This window comes from Haliotis rufescens, unplaced genomic scaffold (genome assembly GCF_023055435.1).
Source record: "Haliotis rufescens isolate VD_foot unplaced genomic scaffold, xgHalRufe1.0.p SCAF_9, whole genome shotgun sequence".
Lineage (NCBI taxonomy): Eukaryota > Metazoa > Mollusca > Gastropoda > Lepetellida > Haliotidae > Haliotis > Haliotis rufescens.
Genome location: NW_025964383.1, coordinates 37,515,878 through 37,528,843, shown reverse-complemented (window position 1 = coordinate 37,528,843; position 12,966 = coordinate 37,515,878). Strand labels below are relative to the sequence as shown.

Here is a 12,966-nt window from a genome sequence, read left to right as displayed (position 1 = left end):
TATACCACTTTATTGTCTCATATTGCGGTAGTTAAAGAAAACAGTGCTGAAAGTGAAGCCTGTTACTTTGTAAATTGTAATAAAAAGGTAAATTGTAATACTTGCAGCAAATTGTAATAATTTTGACGTAAATTGTAATGACAACGTAAATTGTAATAATATTTGACGTAAATTGTAATACGCAAATTGTAATAAAGACTTTCCATATTTACACACCAATATATTTGTGTAAGTTTGTTACGTTATAATTATTCCATTGTGTATATTACTACCTACTTTACCAATTGAAATATGATTCCATTAGGTTAAATATGAACAATTATGATGAAAATCGTCAATAGGATATATTACAAATAAGTACAAAACACACATAGTATTTCTCAAATAAAATAAATAAAATAAGTTCATTCTAGTAATTAATCCTCTTCTGGACAACCAAAGAAATGAAATTCCAATGCGTTTGTATATACATATAATTATACAACAATGTACGATAACGACCTCAATCCTCCCCCACACCCATACTTTAATGACGATTGTACGATAAACCCTGTACCAACACTGACAAGGATAGGTTCTAATCATTTAACGCCTTTGACACTAAACTTATAAGGTTATTACAATTTACGTAAAAAGTTATTACATTTTACCGCAAGTTGAGATTATTACAATTTACGTCAATTTTTATTACAATGTGCGTATTACAAGTTACGTCAAATTTTATTACAATTTACGTTGTTATTACAATTTGCTGCAAGTATTACAATTTACCTTTATATTACAATTTACGTCGTAACAAAGCCCTTTTCACTCCACATTCTCAACATTGTCTCTATCAGAAGTGTTTGGCAACTATTGAACTGCATGGCAAGTATTTATAAAAGACCGGGGGAGGAAATATTCTGGGGGGGGGGGGGGCGGGGGGGGGGGGGGGGGGGCGGGGGGGGGGGGGGGGAAAGATTTTATTTCGTAGGGTGGGGGAGAGTTTATTTCGAGAGGGGCGGAACTGTACCGGTATAAATTCGCCGGGGGGAGATTTTATTCTTGGGGCGAATATATTTCGAGACCCGTCACTAGACGGTGACAATTAATGACCGGGTAGATTAATGACCTGGTAACAGTAATCACGAGTGATAAAGAAAGTGATGAGGCGGTCTCACTGGTCTCCTTTATTTCTAGTTGACGTTGGTAAATCAGAGGAAGGAAGTTGGCTATTTGATGGTTACTGAACGATATCAGATCAATATATATCAACCTTAAGTTAATCCTCTTGGCTAAATTACCTTGTTTGATTTTGCCAATCCGAGTAGAAATTCCGTTTCATATGCATAAAGAAAGAGATCCACAAAGAGGGGAGCACATTTGGTGCCCATGGGGATGTTTACTTCTTGCCTACATGCCTTTATCCCAAGTTTTACATAGATGTTATCAATGAAGAAGTCCAATATTTTACATTTTGCTTTCTCGGTAAACTTCCAATGACATTTGCTTTCATGTTTGAAAAATTGTCCTGAACCTCTGAAGATAGATATGTATCTATATCTATGGTCCACCCGTTTGCAAAAGAAAATGTCCCCTTGTTTGCCAAGGGAATTGACAAATTTCAAATTCAAGAACTTGCGGCCTTTCTAAGTAATGATTAAAGGGACAAAATCGATCATACTTGATAAAGACAAGACAACTATACTCTTCCAAAAAAGAAATGCCAGATTTGTGTGGGGTAGGAAACTGCATTTATTCGAGGAACCGTACAGGGTATTGAGTCAGAATGTTGTGGAGAGAACACTTGGTGATTGTAGTCATCTCAGTTATCGGTACATAGGACAAGTTCAGGGTGAAGGTCAGCTGCCATCAATAACGCGTATGTCCCCCGTTTGAATACATAGCGGCCTGATATCTCCTGCCCATGGAAGAGACGAGTATGCGAATCACATCCTGGGGGAATGGTAGCCCTTTCGGCCTGCAACGCAAAAGCCAACTGCTGCAACGTCTGGGGTAGTGGAATACACTGTTGCCGTTGGCTGCAATTGGAAGGACGTGTGGTAGAAGAATTTCGTTGATGTAGCGTTGAGCCGTAAGATTGCCCTGGATATGGACCAAACCTTTCCTGTCATGATGATAGATATCCGACCACATCATAATGATACCCCCACCAAACCTGTCAAGTTTCTGTATGCATTTTCCGGCGTAACGTTCGCCCTGACGCCTGTAGACCCGTGCTCTTCCATCCCCTCGACGGAGGAGAAATGTTGATTCGTCGCTGAACCAGACATCTCTCCATCGCAGTTGAGGCCATACCCTGTGTTGACGACACCAATGTAGTCTTTGTTGACGATGCTGTCGACACAATATGACGCGTCGAAAAGGACGTATTGCTCGTAGACCTGCTGCTCTTTAAACAGTTTCGCACGGTCTGATCGGGGATTCTGCGCAGTCCCGGTATTTGGGATGCGGTTGAGGTGGCTGTGGTCGTCCTTCCACGTAGATTGCACAGTCGGATGTAGTGATCTTGGGCGGAGGTGGTTACTCTTGGTCGTCCCGACCTTGGTCGATCACATTGCTACATTGAAAACCCTGTCAAAAGCTGATTGGGATTCCCCTACCTGCCTAACGTTGTTTCTTTGCACTTCTGTTAACCTTGGAATGTTGTTGAACTGTCTCTGTTCGATTGACGCAGATGCCAGGCAATCAAAAACCCTACATATTAATACCGACCATTTTGTAAATGCACTGGGTGCTTTTATTGCCAAAAATATCCGTATTGCGGTTTTTTTTTTAGAGTATATTTCTTTCACAGTATTTACAAAGTGAAGACTATTCATATTTATATGGATAAAAAAAGAATATCAAATGGTCGGTGCCTTACATTCCTTTGGACTTTTATGACATGTTATCAATGGTTTTGTTGGATACTATTCTTTATCTTGTCTTATCTCAATAGTGAAACAACATTATGTGAAATACCCCTTAATCCACTATCGTGTATTCCTTCTCGGGAGTAGGCGCTATCACATGCAATCAGTGCTCGTTTAACAGGTCATTAGAATCCCCATTGTAATTCAGTAAACAATGAATTTCGCATTCGTGTAACGTCACGGCCCGCTCTCCCATTCATCTTTTCTTGAAACCCGGTAAACGGCATTGTTGCCAATTTAACAGGTCATTAGAATCCCCATTGTAATTCAGTAAACAATGAATTGCGCATGCGTGTGACGTCACGGTCCGCTCTCCCATTCATCTTTTCTGGAAACCACACCCGCAATTGTTTATGTCAACATGACCGACCAATGGGATTAACTGGATTAACGCTTGAATTTATGGCTAACCCTTGCCCAAAGCCAGCTGACCCTAATGACCGAAAAGGGGTTTTGGATCGTAAAGATGTGTAAGTTTCCCTAAGACTGAAAACGGGTGTTTGATTGTAAAGATGTGTAAGTTTCCCTAAGACCGAAAACAGGTGTTGGATCGTGAAGCGAGAGTCACCAGAGCGTGAGGCACGGTAACTGTATAACGAGACAGTGTTGACACTATAGCGCGGTAATTGAGCGGATGGTAGAGCTCGGGCTGCGCCCGGTAAACTGCATTGTTGCCAAGATATTTCACGTATAATCCTGAGGTCCAACTAAAATATGCCTGTAATACACTGGAATTAGCATTTTGCTGTCAGGATCCCGGAAGTGAATCGAAAGGTGCATTTCGAGATACGTATTTCAGAAATAGATTGTTTTATCATAACCTCGTTAGCATATAGGTACAATGTGTCAGTACATTCAATGACAGAAGTTTTGTTTCGTAAATTAACTGCATAACATGAAACACGTCAGTGTACTTTTGCAAATTTGCTCAGTCAATGCGTGGCTTGGCGAACTCGAGATCGTCGATCATGTTTATTTCACGTTTCACAGTGGTGTTTGCTGCACAACGCAACATCGTTTTGCCATGAGTCCAGTTGACAAAAAACACTTTTTTTTCTGCTATGATTTTCATCTTAACATATTACGATGTAAATGAAATTAGTTCACAAAATAATTTGTGTGTCAAAATAAATATTCAGACGGGGCGATAACTCGGTGTGTACTAAAAAATCATCTCCACGCTCAATGGCGTCGAGTGCTGTGATTGGTCTGCACTCCAACCATAACAAACACACATGGGGATATTTACCAATCAGAGCGGTGAGGGACATTGAGTGCGGAGATTTTTGTATACTTCCGTGACCCACAGCCGCCACTGAGCCAATATTTCGATAAAATCACCCGATATAGGTAACAAATTGCCAAAAATGACGACTGCCCCACGTGTGTTAACAATGAACGGCACCAAACAGAGACCATAATATATAGGGGCAATGCTTTGTTGTAGAGTATTACTAGACATCTTGGTAATGGATGGAACCGATGTTACTTGACTCCTGACTTGTGTAACTTCCGCTACACATTCGTGTTAAAAGCATTACATAATCATATCATGAAACTAAATTCTTTGTCCACATATGCAAAGTCTTCAACTTTAACGTGTGCGTATAATTAAAGGCAACAATGCAGTATACCGGGCACAGCCCGAGCTCTACCATCGGCCTGTCCTCATTTCGCGTACACCTACACCCTTATCAAAACAAATTTACAGCTGACTGCACATAAGTCAAGTGCTGTGTTACCTCTAAAATAATGAACTGACCCAAAAGAAGGTTAAACAGACAAGACAATCTTAAAGCTTCATACATTGTTTAATAGCTGATATTTACATTATGCAGTAATAATAATAATGACTCATGATTACTTTAGCTTTAGTACATATCCAACGGCATCAAGAAATTGCATTACAGTTAAACAGACAAGACAATCTTGAAGCTTCATACATTGTTTAATAGCTGATATTTACATTATGCAGTAATAATAATAATGACTCATGATTACTGTAGCTTTAGTACATAACCAACGGCATCAAGAAATTGCATTACAGTTTTTCTTCCACTAAGAAGCTGTGAGATGATAGGCTTCTTTACACCTTAATTATTAAATAAGATTTATTTACTAAACAAGATTTACTTGCACATTCAAAACAACTAAGGATTAACAGAATGACCAAGTCAAACAAGAGTTGTGAGAAGTTGTCATAGGTTGTAAAAACTTCACTTTGAACCTCTATGCCACTTGGATTAGATTAGAGCTTGGATTAGTTAACAGCCTGAGATGGACAATGCCCATTCATATAATAGGGGTGAGGCAATTAAGCATTTGAATTATTGTAGGCGAAATGAGATGTAGGCGAAATGAGGGCAAGCCCTACCATCCGCTCAATTACCGCGCAGGGGCGGTCGGGTAGCCTAGTGGTTAAAGCGTTCGCTCGTCACGCCGAAGACCCGGGTTCGATTCCCGACATGGGTACAATGTGTGAAGCCCATTTCTGGTGTCCCCCGCCGTGATATTGCTGGAATATTGCCAAAAGCGGCGTAAAACCATACTCACTCACTCAATTACCGCGCTATAGTGCCAACGCTGTCTCATTATACCGTTACCGTGCCTCACGCTCCGGTGACTCTCGCTTCACGACCCAACACACGTTTTCGGTCTTAGGGAAACTTACACGTATTTACGATCCAAAACCCCTTTTCGGTCATTAGGGTTAGCTTGCTTTGGGCAGGGGTTAGCCATAAATTCTTACCTTTTCAAGCGTTAATCCGGTTAATCCCATTGATCAGATATGTTGACATAAACAATTGCGGGTGTGGTTTCAAGAAAAGATGAATGGGAGAGCGGGCCGTGACGTCACACGCATGCAACAGTTAGATATACAACAACCTCCACTAGCTTTAGGTCGCATGACACATGTTACGACTGCTGATAAATCTTGAGGATAACTGTGTAATACAATATTTAACAGATGTGGCTGCTGATGATCTGACATACAATATCCACGTACCTCAAGATCAACGTTAGTCCGACTCAGGTAATCTCCCCGCTGTGATGTGTGCTGCAAGTCACGCCCTGATCACGTGTATAAAGATGGCCAATCATAGTTCACATTGCTGATATACGGGTGTACTTCCTTGTACACTGGCTGTTTCACTCAACATGTTATGCAGTCCTTTGTACCTCATATGCCGAGGTCCGGTGTCTTGTTCTGTGTGTCATAGAACGTGTGTACATATGGGTTGCAAGATAAGATATATGCACACAGCAGTCACAAGTACCTAGATTGATCAGACAATAAAGCGACACAACCCTTACACAACTGTACGATTGCAACTTATCATGAGCATGTGTTTATTAATCATTGTCAAATAGTAGTAATACCAGGTAATAGTGATACCAGGGAATAGCAATGATACCAGGGAATAGTAATGATACCAGGAAATAGTAATGGTACCAGGTAATAGAAATTGTACCAGGGAATATTAATGATACCAGACAATATTAATGAAACCAGGTAATGGTAATGGTACCAGGGAATAGTACTGATACCAGGGAATAATAATGATACCAGGTAATAGAAATTGTACCAGGGAATTTAAATGATACCAGACAATATTAATGATACCAGTGAATAGTAGTGATACCAGGGAATAGTAGTCTTACCAGGGAATAGTAATGATACCAGTGAGTAGTAATGATACCAGGAAATAAAAATGATACCAGGAAATAGTAATGATACCAGTTAAAAGTAATGATACCAGGTAATAGTAATCATACCTGGTATTAGTAAAGAAAACAGTTAACAGTAATGATGCCAGGGAATAGTAATGATACCTGTTAATTATAATGATATCAGGGAATAGTAATGATATCATTGAATAGTAAAGCTACCAGAAAAAAGTAATCATACCAGTTTATAGTAATGGTACAAGGTAAAAGTAATGATACAAGTGAATAGTAATGATACAAGGGAATAGTAATGATACCAGGTAATAGTAATGATACCAGGGAATAGTAATGACACCTGGGAATATTAATCACACCAGGGAATAGTAATGATACCAGGGAATAGTAACAATACCAGGGAATAGTAAAAGATACCAGGCAATAGTAGTGATACCAGGTAATAGTAATGACACCAGGGAATAGTAATGATACCATTGAATAGTTAAGATACAAGGGAATAGTAATGATACGAAGTAATATCAATGATACCAGGGAATAGTAATGATACCAGTTAATAGTAATATTACCATTGAATAGCAATGATACCAGTTAATAGTAATGACACCTTTGAATAGTAATGATAACAGTTAATAGTAATGATAACAGTTAATAGTAATGACACCAGTGAATAGTACTGATACCAGGGATTAGTAATAATACCAGTTAATAGTAATGATGCCAGGGAATAGTAATGATACCAGGGAATAGTTATAATACCAGTTAATAGTAATGATGCCAGGTAATTGTAATGACACCAGGTAATTGTAATGATATCAGGTAGTAGTAATGATACCAGGTAATAGTAATGACACCTTTGAATAGTAATGATAACAGTTAATAGTAATGACACCAGTGAATAGTACTGATGCCAGGGAATAGAAATCATACCAGTTAATAGTAATGATACCAGGTAATAGTAATGATACCAGGGATTAGTAATAATACCAGTTAATAGTAATGATGCCAGGTAATAGTAATGATACCAGGGAATAGTTATACTACCAGTTATTAGAAATGATACCAGGTAATTGTAATCATACCAGGTATTATTAATGAAAACAGTTAATAGTAATGATACCATGTAATAGTAATGACACCAGGTAATTGTAATGATATCAGGTAGTAGTAATGATACCAGGGAATAGTAATGACACCTGGGAATATTAATGACACCAGGGAATAGTAATCATAACAGGTGATAGTAACGATACCAGGTGATAGTAATGATACCATGTAATAGTAATGATACCAGGGAATAGTAATGATAACAGGTAATAGTAATGATACCAGGTAATAGTAACAATGCCAGGGAATGGTAATGATAACAGGTAATAGTAATGATACCAGGGAATAGTAATGACAACATGTAATAGTAATGATACCAGGGAAGAGTCATGATACCAGGTAAAAGTAACAATACCAGGGAATAGTAATGATAACAGGTAATAGTAATGATACCAGGGAATAGTAATGATAACAGGTAATAGTAATGATACCAGGTACTAGTAACAATGCCAGGGAATAGTAATGATACCAGGTAATAGTAATGATACCAGGGAATAGTAATGATAACAGGGAATAGTAATGATACCAGTGAATATTTATGATACCAGGTAATAGTTATAATACCAGTTAATAATAATGATACCAGGGAATAGTAATGATTACAGGTAATAGGAATGATAACAGGTGATAGTAATGACAACAGGGAATAGTAATGATACCACGGAATAGTAATGACACCAGGGAATAGTAATGATAACAGGGAATAGTAATGATACCAGGGAAAAGTAATGGTACCATGAAATAGTAATGATACCAGGTAGTAGTAATGATACCATTGAATAGTAAAGATACCAGGTAATAGTAACGATACAAGGGAATAGTAATGATAACAGGTAATAGGAATAATACCAGGGAATAGTAATGATACCATGTTATTGTAATGATATCAGGTAATAGTAACGATACCAGGGATAAGTAATGATACCATGGAATAGTAATAATACCAGGGAATAGTAGTGATACCAGGTAATGTTAATGACACCTGGGAATATTAATGACACCTGGTAATAGTAATGACACCAGGGAATATTAATGATAGCAGGTAATAGTAACGATACCAGGGATAAGTAATGATACCATGGAATAGTAATAATACCAGGGAATAGTAGTGATACCAGGTAATATTAATGACACCTGGGTATAGTAATGACACCTGGTAATAGTAATGACACCAGGGAATCTTAATGATAGCAGGTAATAGTAGCGATACCAGGGAATAGTAATGATAACAGGTAATAGTAATGATACCAGGGACTAGTAATGATAACAGGTAATAGTAATGATAACAGGTGATAGTAATGACAACAGGGAATAGTAATGATACTAGGGAATAATAATGATAACAGGTAATAGTTATGATACCAGGTAATAGTAATAATACCAGTTAATAATAATGATACCAGGGAATAGTAATGATACCAGGAAATAGTAATAATATCATGGAATAGTAATGACACCAGGTAATTGTAATGATACCAGGTAATTCTTATAATACCAGTTAATAATAATGATACCAGGGAATAGTAATGACTACAAGTAATAGCAATGATACCAGCGAATAGTAATGATATCAGGTAATAGTAATGATACCAGGTAATAGTAATGATACCAGGGAATAGTAATGATAACAGGGAATAGTAATGATACCAGGGAATATTTATGATACCAGGTAATAGTTATAATACCAGTTAATAATAATAATACCAGGGAATAGTAATGATTACAGGTAATAGCAATGATACCAGCGAATAGTAATGATAACAGGTAATAGTAATGATACCAGGTAATAGTAGCAATGCCAGGTAATAGTAATGATAACAGGTAATAGTAATGATACCATTGAATAGTAATGATTACAGGTAATAGCAATGATAACAGGTGATAGTAATGACAACAGGGAATAGTAATGATACCGGGGAATAGTATGACACCAGGGAATAGTAATGACACCAGGGAATAGTAATGATACCAGGGAAAAGTAATGGTACCCTGTAATAGTAATGATACCAGGTAGTAGTAATGATACCATTGAATAGTAAAGATACCAGGTAATAGTAACGATACAAGGGAATAGTAATGATAACAGGTAATAGGAATAATACCAGGGAATAATAATGATACCATGTAATTGTAATGATATCAGGTAATAGTAACGATACCAGGGAATAGTAATGATACCATGGAAAAGTAATAATACCAGGGAATAGTAATAATACCAGGGAATAGTAATAATACCAGGTAATAGTAATGATAACAGGTGATAGTAATGACAACAGGGAATAGTAATGACACTTGGGAATATTAATGACACCTGGTAATAGTAATGACACCAGGGAATATTAATGATACCAGGTAATAGTAGCGATACAAGGGAATAGTAATGATAACAGGTAATAGTAATGATACCAGGGACTAGTAATGATAACAGGTAATAGTCATGATAACAGGTGATAGTAATGAGAACAGGGAATAGTAATGATACTAGGGAATAGTAATGATAACAGGTAATAGTTATGATACCAGGGAATAGTAATGATACCAGGAAATAGTAACAATACCATGGAATAGTAATGACACCAGGGAATAGTAATGATACCAGGTAATAGTAACAATGCCAGGGAATAGTAATGATAACAGGTAATAGTAATGATACCAGGGAAGAGTTATGATACCAGGTAACAGTAATGATACCATGGAATAGTAATGATAACAGGTAATAGTAATGATACCAGGTAATAGTAACAATGCCAGGGAATAGTAATGATAACAGGTAATAGTAATGATACCAGGGAATAGTAATGATAACAGGGAATAGTAATGATACCAGGGAAGAGTTATGATACCAGGTAATAGTAACAATACCAGGGAATAGTAATGATAACAGGTAATAGTAATGATACCAGGGAATAGTAATGATAACAGGTAATAGTAATGATACCATGGAATAGTAATGATAACAGGTAATAATAATTATACCAGGGAAAAGTAATGATAACAGGGAATAGTAATGATACCAGGTATTAGTTATAATACCAGTTAATACTAATGATACCAGGTAAGAGTAACAATGCCAGGGATTAGTAATGATAACAGGTAATAGTAATGATACCAGGGAATAGTAATGACAACATGTAATAGTAACGATACCAGGGAGGAGTTATGATACCAGGTAAGAGTAACAATACCAGGGAACAGTAATGATAACAGGTAATAGTAATGATACCAGGGAATAGTAATGATAACAGGTAATAGTAATGATACCATGGAATAGTAATGATTACAGGTAATAGGAATGATAACAGGTGATAGTAATGACAACAGGGAATAGTAATGATACCAGGGAATAGTATGACACCGGGGAATAGTAATGACACCAGGGAATAGTAATGATAACAGGGAATAGTAATGATACCAGGGAAAAGTAATGGTACCATGTAATAGTAATGATACCAGGGAGCAGTAATGATACCATTGAATAGTAAAGATACCAGGTAATAGTAACGATACAAGGGAATATTAATTATAACAGGTAATAGGAATAATACCAGGGAATAGTAATGATACCATGTAATTGTAATGATATCAGGTAATATTAACGATACCAGGGAATAGTAATGATACCATGGAATAGTAATAATACCAGGGAATAGTAGTGATACCAGGTAATATTAATGACACCTGGGAATATTAATGTCACTTGGTAATAGTAATGACACCAGGGAATATTAATGATAGCAGGTAATAGTAACGATACCAGGGAATAATAATGATAACAGGTAATAGTAATGATACCAGGGACTAGTAATCATAACAGGTAATAGTAATGATAACAGGTGATAGTAATGACAACTGGGAATAGTAATGATACCAGGGAATAGTAATGATAACACGTAATAGTTATGATACCAGGTTAAAAGTAATAATACCAGTTAATAATAATGATACCAGGGAATAGTAATGATACCAGGAAATAGTAATAATACCATGGAATAGTAATGACACCAGGTAATTGTAATGATATCAGGTAGTAGTAATGATACCAGGTAATAGTAATGACACCTGGGTATATTAATAACACCAGGGAATAGTAACCATAACAGGTGATAGTAACGATACCAGGGAATGGTAATGATAACAGTTAATAGTAATGATACAAGGTGATAGTAATAACACCAGGGAATAGTAATGATAACATGTAATAGGAATGATACCAGGGAAGAGTTATGATACCAGGTAATAGAAACAATACCAGGGATTAGTAATGATAACAGGGAATAGTAATGATACCAGGGAATAGTTATGATAACAGGGAATAGTAATGATACCAGGGAATATTTATGATACCAGGTAATAGTAATAATACCAGTTAATAATAATGATACCAGGGAATAGTATTGATTACAGGTAATAGGAATGATAACAGGTGATAGTAATGACAACAGGGAATAGTAATGATACCAGGGAATAGTAATGACACCAGGGAATAGTAATGATAACAGGGAATAGTAATGATACCAGGGAAAAATAATGGTACCATGTTATAGTAATGATACTAGTTTATAGTAATGACACCAGGTAGTAGTAATGATACCATTGAATAGTAAAGATACCAGGTAATAGTAATGATACCAGGTAATAGTAACGATACAAGGGAATAGTAATGATAAAAGGTAATAGTAATAATACCAGGGAATAGTAATGATACCATGTAATTGTAATGATATCAGGTAATAGTAACGATACCAGGGAATAGTAATGATACCATGGAATAGTAATAATACCAGGGAATAGTAATGATACCAGGTAATATTACACTGGACAAAATATCATCCATTCCAAAAAATCCAAAACTTGGAAATACCACCATTCCAATTGGAAATATGACCATTCCAATATTTGGAAAGGTCATATTTCCAAGCTTGGATTTGTTTGGATTTGTTTGGGAATGTTTGGAAATGTTTGGAAATGTTTGGATACAACATGTCATAATCATATCTATTAAAAGTTGTACAACGTTTGACCTTATGTGAGATTAGTAAAGACATGAAAGTCAATAATTAAGAGTATTTTGGTACTATGTACCACGAAAATACCAAATCATGAGCAAATTTAACTAAAAGAAATTCTGTCATTTAAAGTGGGTACTCTTTATATTTAATTTCTTATCTTCCTTGTCTATAATCATATGACATTGACTTTGAACTTTGAACAATTAAACAAATATTTTGTTTTCCCATACCGCCTTACGGTTGTCGTAGAA

General features: G+C 36.5%; 1 protein-coding gene across 1 annotated transcript in view; it reads right to left on the bottom strand.

The window, feature by feature from the left end:
- LOC124113164 overlaps nt 1-12,966 on the bottom strand; it is a 145,552-nt gene that overhangs the window by 105,162 nt on the left and 27,424 nt on the right. Inside the window, exon 2 of the mRNA XM_048390513.1 lies at nt 5,923-6,123. The gene's annotated coding sequence lies outside the window, so the exon portion shown is untranslated. The remainder of the gene's footprint in view (nt 1-5,922; nt 6,124-12,966) is intronic.